This window comes from Petaurus breviceps, unplaced genomic scaffold (assembly GCF_028583685.1).
Source record: "Petaurus breviceps papuanus isolate PSGF00001 unplaced genomic scaffold, PetGlider_PUasm1.0 90723, whole genome shotgun sequence".
NCBI classification, from domain to species: Eukaryota; Metazoa; Chordata; class Mammalia; order Diprotodontia; family Petauridae; genus Petaurus; species Petaurus breviceps.
The window spans coordinates 8114266-8125464 of NW_027187323.1; the positions used below are offsets into that span (position 1 = coordinate 8114266).

At 38.4% G+C, this 11199-nt stretch overlaps 1 long non-coding RNA gene across 2 annotated transcripts in view; it reads right to left on the bottom strand.

The window, feature by feature from the left end:
• Positions 1–11199, bottom strand: part of LOC138145095 (uncharacterized) — a 150584-nt gene that overhangs the window by 57459 nt on the left and 81926 nt on the right. Inside the window, exon 3 of one of the 2 annotated variants that reach the window (XR_011164107.1) lies at positions 6576–7301. The exons of the other annotated variant lie outside the window; for it this stretch is intronic. This is a non-coding gene — a long non-coding RNA (uncharacterized lncRNA). Of the gene's footprint in view, positions 1–6575; positions 7302–11199 lie in introns of those variants that run through there. 2 annotated transcript variants of the gene reach the window in all.

The following is an 11199-nucleotide window of genomic DNA, read 5'->3' on the forward strand; positions in this document are numbered from 1 at the left end:
ACACACACACACACACACACACACACACACACACACACACACACACAAACTGGCTGTGTAACCTTGGGCAAGTTACTTAACCCCAATTGCTTAAAAAAAAAATTCTACTCAACTCCTATCTTCTACAAGAGACTGTCCAGTTTAACACCAAATATCTACCCCTCTCCATGCTGCCATTCCTGGACATTACCTCCAAATTCAAATGATTCTTGATCAAGTGAATAAGAATCATATTCAGATAGTCTATGGAAATATGGCTATGCCCTAATTATCATCTTTTATGTTAGTTCAGAGCCAGAGTGATTCCAAAGATTGGAGCAGGGATGATATTCTAGTAAAATCTCTGAGGCCTAACCTGGAGAGGAGAGACCTTTGCTTTGACCTTGGCCTAAGTATTCTCCTAACCTGAGTTATACACACACACACACACACACACACACACACACACACCAGAGAAGGACTTTGAAGGCATTGACAGGTTTGGAAGAAGCAGAACTTTCCATTTTCCCACTGGTGTCCTAAGGATATTCCCAGATTATCTGAAGGCAATGTTTACTTTGGAAGGGAAGGACAGATCAAAGATGCATGACAACATAAAAAGCCTAGAAAAGAAATTAGGACAGACTTCTTGAGCACTCCACAAATGGAAGAAAAAGACTTTGAGCAACCAGGAACTGTGAGTCAATCCTTTTCTTCATATTTTCTCTAAGCTTGAACCCACTTTACCTCTGGACTCTGTATGTGCTTGTGGAAGAGTGTGTACCAGAATGCTCTCACTATAGCACTTTAGTAAATATCCCCCTTTCTAAAGCTACTTAAGGGTAGCTAACTTAAATGGTAATCTCAGATGATGGTCTTGAGGGAAAGCACACCAGTGGGGAATCAAGTCAATAGCACAAAGTGAACCATTTGTGAAGCCTTACAAATACCCCTTAGGATCCCCAAGTGGAAGATACAACCAAATCCCAGGTCTCTAGATCCATTTGTGAGAGTGGGATTTGGGATAAAGAGACACAAAACTTGTGCAACCTATTTCTATTTTTCTTTTCCTTAGTGAATGGTCTTTCAACTAGGAAAAAAAAACCTAACAAAACAAACTGGCTAGCTCAGAGAGCACCCAACTGTTCTTGATAAATTCAAATCAATTAAGTAAACAAGTAACAAATATCTACTATTAAGCACCTACTAGGAACTATGTATTATGCTAGGCACCAGAGATACAATGACAACAAATGAAGCAACTAAGTCCAAAGAAAACTCACTTCCTAATGAGGAATATATACCAACATATAGAATAAATACATAAACCTAAATTAGTTTAAAAGGGAGTTCAAAATAGTTGGTGGGATCAAGATCATGGAGAAGACAATGCTTGAGTCTTTTTTTTTTTTTTTGCAGAGGAGGGAAGGCAGGGCAATTGGGTTTAAGTGACTTGCCCAAGGTCACACAGCTAAGTAAGTGTTAAGTGTATGAGGCTGGATTTGAACTCAGGGCCTCCTGACTCCAGGAACAATGGTCTATTCACTGCGCCACCTAGCCACCCCAACACTTGAGTCTTTTTGAGGGATTGTATGAGGCTAAGGTGAGGAGGTAAAGAGGGAGTGCTTTCAAGGCATGGAGAATGGCCAGTACAACAGCATAGAGATGAGAGATGGAATGTCATTTGTGAGAAATAGAGAGAAAAGTCAACTGGATTGGATCCCAGTGTGGGGCAGGGTGTACAAGGTACCATGAAGTCCCAACTGGAAACTATTAGACTGTGCGTTCCTTGAGAGCAGAGAATAGTTTGTTTGTTTGTTTGATTTGAAGGCTATAATTTTCTTTTTCTTTTTCTTTTCATTTTTGTCTTTTTTTGTATCTTAAGTATTTAGCATGGTCCTTGGTATATAGTAGGCACTTAATAGGTACCAGTCTATTAACTGACTAAAGAAACATCACCTGCCCTCTACCAACTACATCCTCAGTTACTGGGAGATCTGATGAAGATAAGAGCTATGCCACTGTCAATGATCTATGAAAGATCATGGGCAACAGGAGAGATATTGCAGACCTCAAGGTGGGCAATTATTTTCCCCAGATTTTTCTTAAGGGAGAAAAACAGACTTTTCAAATGACAAATAAAGAAGCTTGACTTTTATTTCTGGGAAATTCTATGACATATTATTAAATGTATGTTCAGTGAATAACTATAAAAGGATACAATTACAAAAAACTGGCATAGCTTTGAGAAGAATTCACTCAAGACTAATCTTATGGGGTGGCCAGGTAGCACAGCGAATAAGAGCACCAGCCCCAGAGTCAGGATAACCTGGGATCGAATCCAGGGTCTGATACTTAGCACTACACCCAGAAATAACTGTCCATGTAACCTTGAGCAAGTTACTTAACCCCAATTGCTTAAAAAAAGACTAATCTTATTTCTGTTTTGTAAAGGTTATTACCATAAACATGCAGATAACTGGACCAAGTGTGCTGACACATCCTAATGCCATATTCCCATTGGTCTTTCCTTTTCTCCTGAGTACATGAACTAAAAAAAATGCTACCCCAACTCTCTAGCCCATGCTCTAGGTACCCTATTTTCCTAGACAAGTAGATGAGGGAGAAGTTGTAGATATAGCATACCCACATTTTAGCATAGTATTTATTAAATTTATCCACATTATCTTTGTGGGGAAATGGAAAGATAGAAGATTTGGGAACTGGTCAAATGTCTGAACCATTAGAGTAATCATTAATAGTTCCATTTCAACTTGGAAGGAATTCTCCAAAGGGAGTGCTCTAAAGAACCTTGTTCTGTGCAGTATAAAGATTTTTATTCATGACAAAGATAAAGGTAGAGATGTTAAGCTTATCACATTTGTAGATCATACCATGCTTGGAGGGATAGCTGCTGACTGAATAAAATGTGAACTCCTTGAAAACAGGAATGCTTTTTTATTTTCTTTGTAATTACAGCACTTAGCCCATTGCCTGGCACATAGTAAGTGCTTAATAAAGGTTTGTTCACTATTGATTGACTGACTATATTGTATTCAATAGCAAGAAAGAGCCCTTGAGATGAATAGACTTCTGCGTTAGGAAGATTATTTTGGACGCTGTATGAAGATTGTATTTGGAAGAAATTGTAAGCAGGAAGAACAGTTAAAAGGCTGCTACAATATAATCCTGGCAAGTAGTAATGGGGCAGCTAGGTGGCACAGTGGGACAGAGTGCCAGGCTCAGAGTCAAAACAGAGTGCCAGGCTCGGAGTCAAAAAGACATATCTTCCTGAATTCAAATCTAGCCTCAGATACTAGCTGAGTGACTCTGGGCAAGTCACTGAACCCTATTTGTCTCAGTTCCTCATCTGTAAAATGAGCTGAAGAAGGAAATGGTAAACCATTTCAGTATCTTTGCCAAGAAAACCCCAAATGGGGTCACAAAGAGTCAGACACAAGTGAAATGACTGAACAGAAAAAACAATGATGAGGCCTGACCTAAGGTAGTATCAGAATGATTGTAGAATAAACCCCTCCAGTGGGAGAAGGTTCAGGGGAACAGCTGGAACAGAGGCAATATAATCTGGAAAAGGCCAGGATGTGATATGGAAACTGGGCAAGATGAAGTAAAAATTCATCAATCAATCAATCAATAAACATTTATGTTAAAGACCTACTGTATGCTAAGCACTGGGGATACTAAAAGGCAAAAGACAGTCCCTGCCCTTAAGAAGCTTATGATCTAGTGGAGGAGACAACATGCAAACAAACATATACAAAGAAAGCTATATATTAGAAATATAAAGAGAAGGGACTAGAATTAAGAGGGACTGGGCAACGCTTCCTGTAGAAGGTAGGATTTTAGTTGAGACTTAAAGGAAACCAAGGAGGCCAGTAGTCAGAGAGGAGGAAGGAAAACATTAGCCAGAGAAAATGCACAGAGCTAAGAGATAGAGTATCTTGTTCCTGGAACACCCAGGAAGTCAGTGTCTTTGGATCAAAGAGTACATGTCAGGGAGTAAGGTATAAGAAGACTGGAAAGACTAGAAAGGAGGGGGCTATTTATGAATGACTTTGAATGCCAAACAGAACATTTTATATCTGATACTGGGGCAATTGGGAGCAATTAAGCTCAAAGTCAGAGTCCAGATGGTTCCAGTGGGAAAGGGTTGAGAACTATGGCCAAATTATGGCAGCATGGTCTAGAAATGTCCAGGAAATGAAACATCATGCACTCTCCTCAACCTTAAAATGGTATCACCTGTAGCATAGACTTTCTTCATATATTCCTGATCAAGTGTTCCTCTAGTCTATCTTCTTTAGTATCTTTATACTTCCTTACATAGCACAGAGTAAAATGCCACAGCTCCACTGACAGTTATAAACCAGATGGTATACAATAGAAATGACAAATCTGTTCTAATTTTTACCCACCTGTTGTCTTTTAAATTCAACATTAAATACTTTGGGGAAGGTCTTGCTAAACCGGATCACACATCAACTTCTATGCAAACTTGTTTCTTCCTCTATCATTTCTTGCTGCTGAGTACAATGATTTTCAATCTCCTTCTATAAAATGTTATAATTTTTTTCTATTTGAAACCATTATTGTAATTAACTGCCATTAATTTGCCATCTGTCAAGGAGGTCAATTTTTTTCCTGACTGAGATGGTCTTCAGGTTCCTTAGACACTCTCATTATGGTCATTTCTTTATATCAGATAAAATTCTTTTGGAAATGGTGATAATGTATGTCAATATCCATTCCTATATCCATTACCCTCCTTTTCACAACTTGCTTTAAATAGTTCAGGCTAAAGCTGTCATGATTAAATAGTGTATTTTATTCTAGCCCTTCTTTCCACTTTTTGCTAATTTTGATGATGATCAAATTGAATGCAGACAGCTAATTCACAAATGACTCACACACTGGCAGCTATTCACTTCCTGTATGTCATGTGAGTCAATTTCATTTTTTGGTGATGTTGCACCCTTCAATTTTCATTCCAAAGAAAATAGTTGGGATATATGAGTATGACTACCCTTTATACTATTCAGAGTACTTGGCCTCATTGGTTTTTAATCTTTAATCATGTTCATCATGAGCACTAAAAGGCTCCAAGTATCCAACGAAATGATGCTTTCCATTACTAATGGGCACATAGAACCAACTCCAACAGCTCTTCTCCTTGTTGCTCCCAGAGAGTCCATGTGCTGCCTTTCCAATCAGCTACAATCTTCATATCATCTAGTTTTATTTACTGTGAGGATGTCAACAGCATATGATCTAATTCCTCCAGTAGTACATCCTTTGGTGATTAGCAGAGTTTATTTAGAATATCAACAACAAAATTTATCACTTTATGGAAAGTCTAAAATGTTTTTTGATTCTTAGAACCGCTTGTCCTCTTTTTCTGCCATGCTGTTGCCAACATTGACTGTGGAAAGAAAAGATGGATATACAGGACTAACATTCCCCACTGGATTGTAAGCTCCTTGAGGACAGAAATTGCCTTTTTCCTCTTTTTGTATCCCTAATGCTTATCACAGTACTTGGCATATAGTAGGCACTCATTAAATATTTATTGGCTGACTGACTGAGGGTCATGTTATATTTTCCTTCGTTTCATGGTTTGCCATGGCCAAAGAACTTATCACATAGTGACTGGCTTTTCATACTGAATCTTGTCATACTTAGCACTGGTCCTTAGCAACAGTCTGACACCATACACAAATATGTTCCCATATAACTAACCTCAAAATGCAGTTTTCCAGAAGAGAATTAACAATGAATTCTACTATATTTTTTAGTTTGTTTTATACTTTGTTCAAAAACATTTTTGGAAACTTGTTTCCTTTTTGACACTCCATTGGCATGCTAGCTTGTGACACTTAGCATGTCCTGGTGGGCAGCCAAAATGATCTCTATCAGTGACTCACCTTTCTTTATAAGCCCACTCCTGGCAAAGAAGCAATTGGCAGAAGGATCATGCCAGATGCTCATCCCTGGAACTCTAGTGTGAGAATTCCAAACTCCACAAAGGGCAGATGAGGTGACCATCTTAGATTTAATTTCTACTCAAGGAGTTCCCTGAACTGGAAAGTTGGGCCATCTTGAGGTAAACTGATTTTTTTTTCACTACTAACCATGAGGGAAAACCAGAAAGGGCAGAATTTCTTTTCTGTTTTTCTTGGTAATGGTCCAAAGATTAAAAAATTTTTCAATAACCAAATCAAAACTGTCACTCTAGCCTACATACCCCAAAGTTCCCAAACAGGTTGACCTTGAGCAACTTAGTGAAAAAAAAAGCTACCATCCTTTGGGAATGAAGGAAAACAAAGGAAGAAAATAATCTACAATGGTTAGTATTTCTATTTTCATTTTCAGCCCAGAATGTTGTATTTCCCGTGACAAGAAAGAGTACTAACATAATTATAATGTTCGGGTCTTAAACCCAGACCTACCTCATAGGGTTTTTTCTTTCACTCAGCATAAGCCATCTGTATAGGGGTTTCCATCAATTAAAACAATGACTAAAACCTATTCTTTGTGGCTTTTAATTCTTTCCTCCATTCCACTCAAGAACAGTAATGAATAGAAAATATATTGTATTACACAGAATCCTAGCACAGGAAGGGATTTCCAGTATTGAAAGTTACATTCAAAATACCATGAAATATCTACTTTTCTCCTCCCTCTGGGATCATGCACACCCCTCTAAAATTGGAATGCTTTTAAAAACTGAAGAAAGGGTCATCAGATATCATGATTGAGAAACGACAAAAACAAAGGCAACCATCCTGCCATTGCCTTAAGTGTCTTTAGGTTACTATTTATAAACATTTTATCTGTTGCCATAAAACAACCATGAGACATATGTAGAAAGATTAAAACACCAAATGTTTTACATTTTTATGTCTTATAGTGATCTTTAAATTATGAGGGATTTTTTTCATATCAGTAAAATGTCTCAGTATAAAACAGAAGACCTCTTTTTTGACTTGCCTCATTATGTACATACTTTAATTTTCACATTAAACCCTGAGCACCAACTATGACTTATTGCCAGCATCTTTGCACCTAGGAGCCTTCCAGAGTTGCCAGAAGTACCCCTAAAACTTCACAGAGGGTATCATCAAACCAGGCATGCTTGTTTTCTTTATGTATTCATCAAGTGAAGCATATATTTTCTGAACTCAGGCAGCAGACGTTCATGGTTGCCTAGTCAGTCATGCTCAGTTTTCCCAAACTATCCCTCCTTCAGATAGTTTCAATTTAAAAAAAATTCCATCCTTTGGTTATGTGTGAATATCTTTTACCTGAGGAAAAAAGGAAAGAAAAAGAAAAATGAGAACACTTTCTTAAAATTAATTTCTTACTTTTCCCTCAGTGTAATGCATCTAAAGAAGTGAAACTTACTGAATCAAGTTTAATGACATAATAAATTCTTCCCTTCAGACAATGCTGAGGCTTAATTCACTAGTGCACTTTAAGCTTTTGCCTTTAGCATCTGATGGGTCATTAGTCTGTAATCTAGCAGCCTGACTACTTGGAGTCTAAACTAAATCAGTGAGTACCAAATCAGGAGTTTCTGAAATATGACCAGCAGGTCAAGTGTCCTCCAAAAAACTGCCTGGGGCATCCCAGATGGGGGATAGGGCATAACAAGGAACAAAGTAGGACAGAATCTGATGCCTCTACTGACTAAAGACTTCATTCATTCTAACTCACTAAGCAACAGTTCCTCAAATGACTTGAGTTCTATTTTTGATGAATTCAGCCAGTAGGTCATGCAACAAAATTGGCCGGTGTACGCCAATAGGCTTAACATACATTATCATTGGGTTGAACATATTTTGTTCACATTTTTACCCAGAGAATCTTTGCCTAATATCCCTGAACAGGACACGATATGCCCACAGGCAATAAAAATAGAGTAGTGTGTCTAGCATCTGAACTGCTATATGCTTAATAAAATAGTCTTCTCTATGCTCATTTGAATAATAATTCAATCACTATAGTCCTTTAAGAATATAGGGTTCTACTCCTTCACATAGAGAAGGTCACAAGATCACATAATTCAGAGTTAGAAAGTTTCTTAGCTTTCAGAGTCCAAACCTGTCATTTTACAAATGAAGAAAGTGAAACCAAGAGAGGTTAAGAGATTAAAGTTTACTTTCCCAAAATCGCAGAGGTATTAAGTAGCAGAGCTGGTAGTTGAACTCAGGTCCTCTGACTCCAAATACAGCAGTCCTTCCACTATACCATACTGTACTTTCTCTACAGCCAGTCTTTGAGATAGGTAGTGACAATCATTTTATTGATAGGGAAATATATCAGAGAGATTTTTGTGATTTCTATAGGTCTTGTGACTAGTTGTAGAAGAATCAGAATTCCAACCCAGGTCTCTAGGCTCCAGGTCAAGTGATCTTTCTACTATAGCAATTTGCCTTAGGGTTGAAGGGACTGGATTTGAATCCTGTCTGACACTCACTAGCTGTGTGACAAAGGGTAGATAAATCACTTAACCTCTCTGAACCTCAAAACCAAAACAATACCTCTAGTGACTTCTTCAAGAGTTTGTTGTAAGACTCAAATAAGAGAGTGCATCTCAAGATAATCTGAAGTCAAGACAATGTGCATTTGGGGCTGGAAGGAGTCCCTGCTTTAAGGAATTCATAGTCTAATGGAGAAGACAATATGAAAACAACAGGAAAAACTGGAGATATTAGGTGGAAGCAACTAAGGTTAAGGAGAACCAGGAAAGGATTCTTACAAAAGATGACACTTCAGGTAAAACTTGAAAGAAGCCTAGAGACAGAGACAAGGAAGAAGAGTGTTACAAGCATAAAGACAGCTAGTAAAAATGAGTGTCCTGGGAGGAACAGCAAGGATGCCAATTCTCTACATCCTAGAGTTTGTGGAAGGAAGAAAGGTATAAGAAGAATAGAAAGATAGGGAGGAGAATATTGTGGAAGGCTTTTAACAATAAGTAGAGGATTTTACATTTAACCTGGAGGTTAAAGAGGGCTATTGCAGTATATTCAGTGGGAAGAGGAGAGGAATGCTACAGTGAGAACCACATTTTTTCAGAAAAAAACAACACTTTGACAATTGTGTGGAGGATGGATTTGAGTGGGGGGAGACTTGAGTCAGGGAGTTCATTTAGGAAGCTATTACAACAATCCAATCAAGAAGTAATGAGAGTCTCAACTAGGATGGTGGTTGTATGAGTGGAGAGAAAGGGATGTATATGACAGCTGTTGTGAAAGTAGAACTGACAAAATTTGGTAACGATTTGGTAATAATGAGAGGAAGGAGTGGAGAGGGACACTGAGGCTATAAATGTGAGTGACTAGGACCAAATCAATGCCCTGGACAGTAACAGGAAAGTTAGAAAGAGGGAAGGATTTTGGAGGGAAGATGACGAGTTCAGTATTGGACATGTTGAGTTTTAGATGTTTATGAGGCACCCAATTCAAGATATGAGATTGGAAATCAGTAGAGAAGGTAGGATTGGGGAAATAAATCTGATAATCAATGTCATAGAGATGACAGCTGAATCCATAGGGGTTGATGAGATTACTAAACAAAATATGACAGAAGGAAAAGACGATCCAGGACAGAACCTTGGGAGGACATTCAGCAAAAGAGACTGAGAAAGAATGGTCAGATGGGTAGGAAGACAACCAGGAGAGAGCAATATTATGAAAACCAGAGAGAAGACAGTAACAAGAAGATTGTGATTGATGGTGTCAAAGGCTACAGAGAGGTATTGGTGTGGTACAGTTGAGAGAGGGCTGAACCTGGAATCCCAAGGACTGGAGTTTGGATCCTGGCCCTGCTACTTATTATCTACATGATCTTGGAACGTCACTGTACCGAGTCTAAGTCTCAGCTTTCTCATCTCTATAGTGAGGACAATGGAATACATGATAGTTGAGGTCCTTTCCAGTTCTAGATCCTGCTTTTAAAAGTGCTTCAAAAATTTTTAAGTGTTCTACTAATGTCAGGTGTCATATAGTTTGATAGAAAAATGTAGATAGAGTTCACTCCATCCCCACAACTATCTTAAAAGGTAGGATGTGTTATTCATGATCATCACATCATCTGATTTCTTAAAGTTGTCTCTACAAAAGGGTGGGATGGAAATGGCAGACCCATCCCACTTGCTGTGGCATTTCTGTGGTGATTCAAAAATTCACAAATATCAATCTTACAGCTTCTATTTCCCTCCAATGTCTCTCAAGTATTTTGGATGGTGCTGTGCACTCTAGACACTCCAAAAAGTCATTGTTTTTGTTGAATTCATAGCCAGCTAGCATTTGATAGGAGAAATGGAAAGATAACTATTTAAGTTAGTTTGCAAAATTCCCCTCCTTGCTGTTCAGTTGCTTTTCAGTCATGTCCAACTTTTTGTGACCCAATTTGGGGGGTTTCTTGGCAAAGATTCTGAAGTGGTATGCCATTTCCTTCCCAACTCATTTTACAGAGGGGGAAAGTGAGATAAACAGGATTAATGAATTGCCCAGGGTCACATAGCCAGTAAGTATCTGAGGCCAGATTTGGATTCACAAAGATGAGTCTTCTTGACTCCATGCCTGGCACTATATTCACTGTGCCACATAGCTGCCCCTAGAGTGCTCTTGCCCACCTTATTTCCTTTTCTGGAAGAACAAGAAAGAGATGGGAGTGATTCTGTAGGAGATTTTGAACAGCAGAAGAGGGAAAGACCAGTACCTCAGATGACTTCAGCAACATTAAGTGGAGCAAAAAATCACATTTCCTGTAGTCAGAATTTAAACACCAGTGAAAAGAAACATTTTTAACTAAGTACGGGAAGAAGGCAGATGTTAACAACCCCCATTCTTTCCTCAAAGCTCCTGTAGGTTGAATGTTTTATTTTGTGGTTTGGGACTTTGAGCTAGGTTTTGTAGTCAGAAGTTTAAAGTGATTGAAGCATTTGAAGTGGGAAGATTTGAGAAGAGTTAAAGGGCAATTGCTACATCTACTGCTAAGCAATAGATGACTCAAGACTCTTTTTCTCAAAATTCAAACAAACTATCCGGTATTTCCCTCAGAGATAGTGACTCTTAAATGGATGGGGATGAAAGAAAGTCCTTGTTCTATAGGACTGTTTGGCAAAGAACTGTTTCAACAATGCACCTTGATATGCCTATTATGAACATTGGCAGGGACAATACTGTATCCACTTGG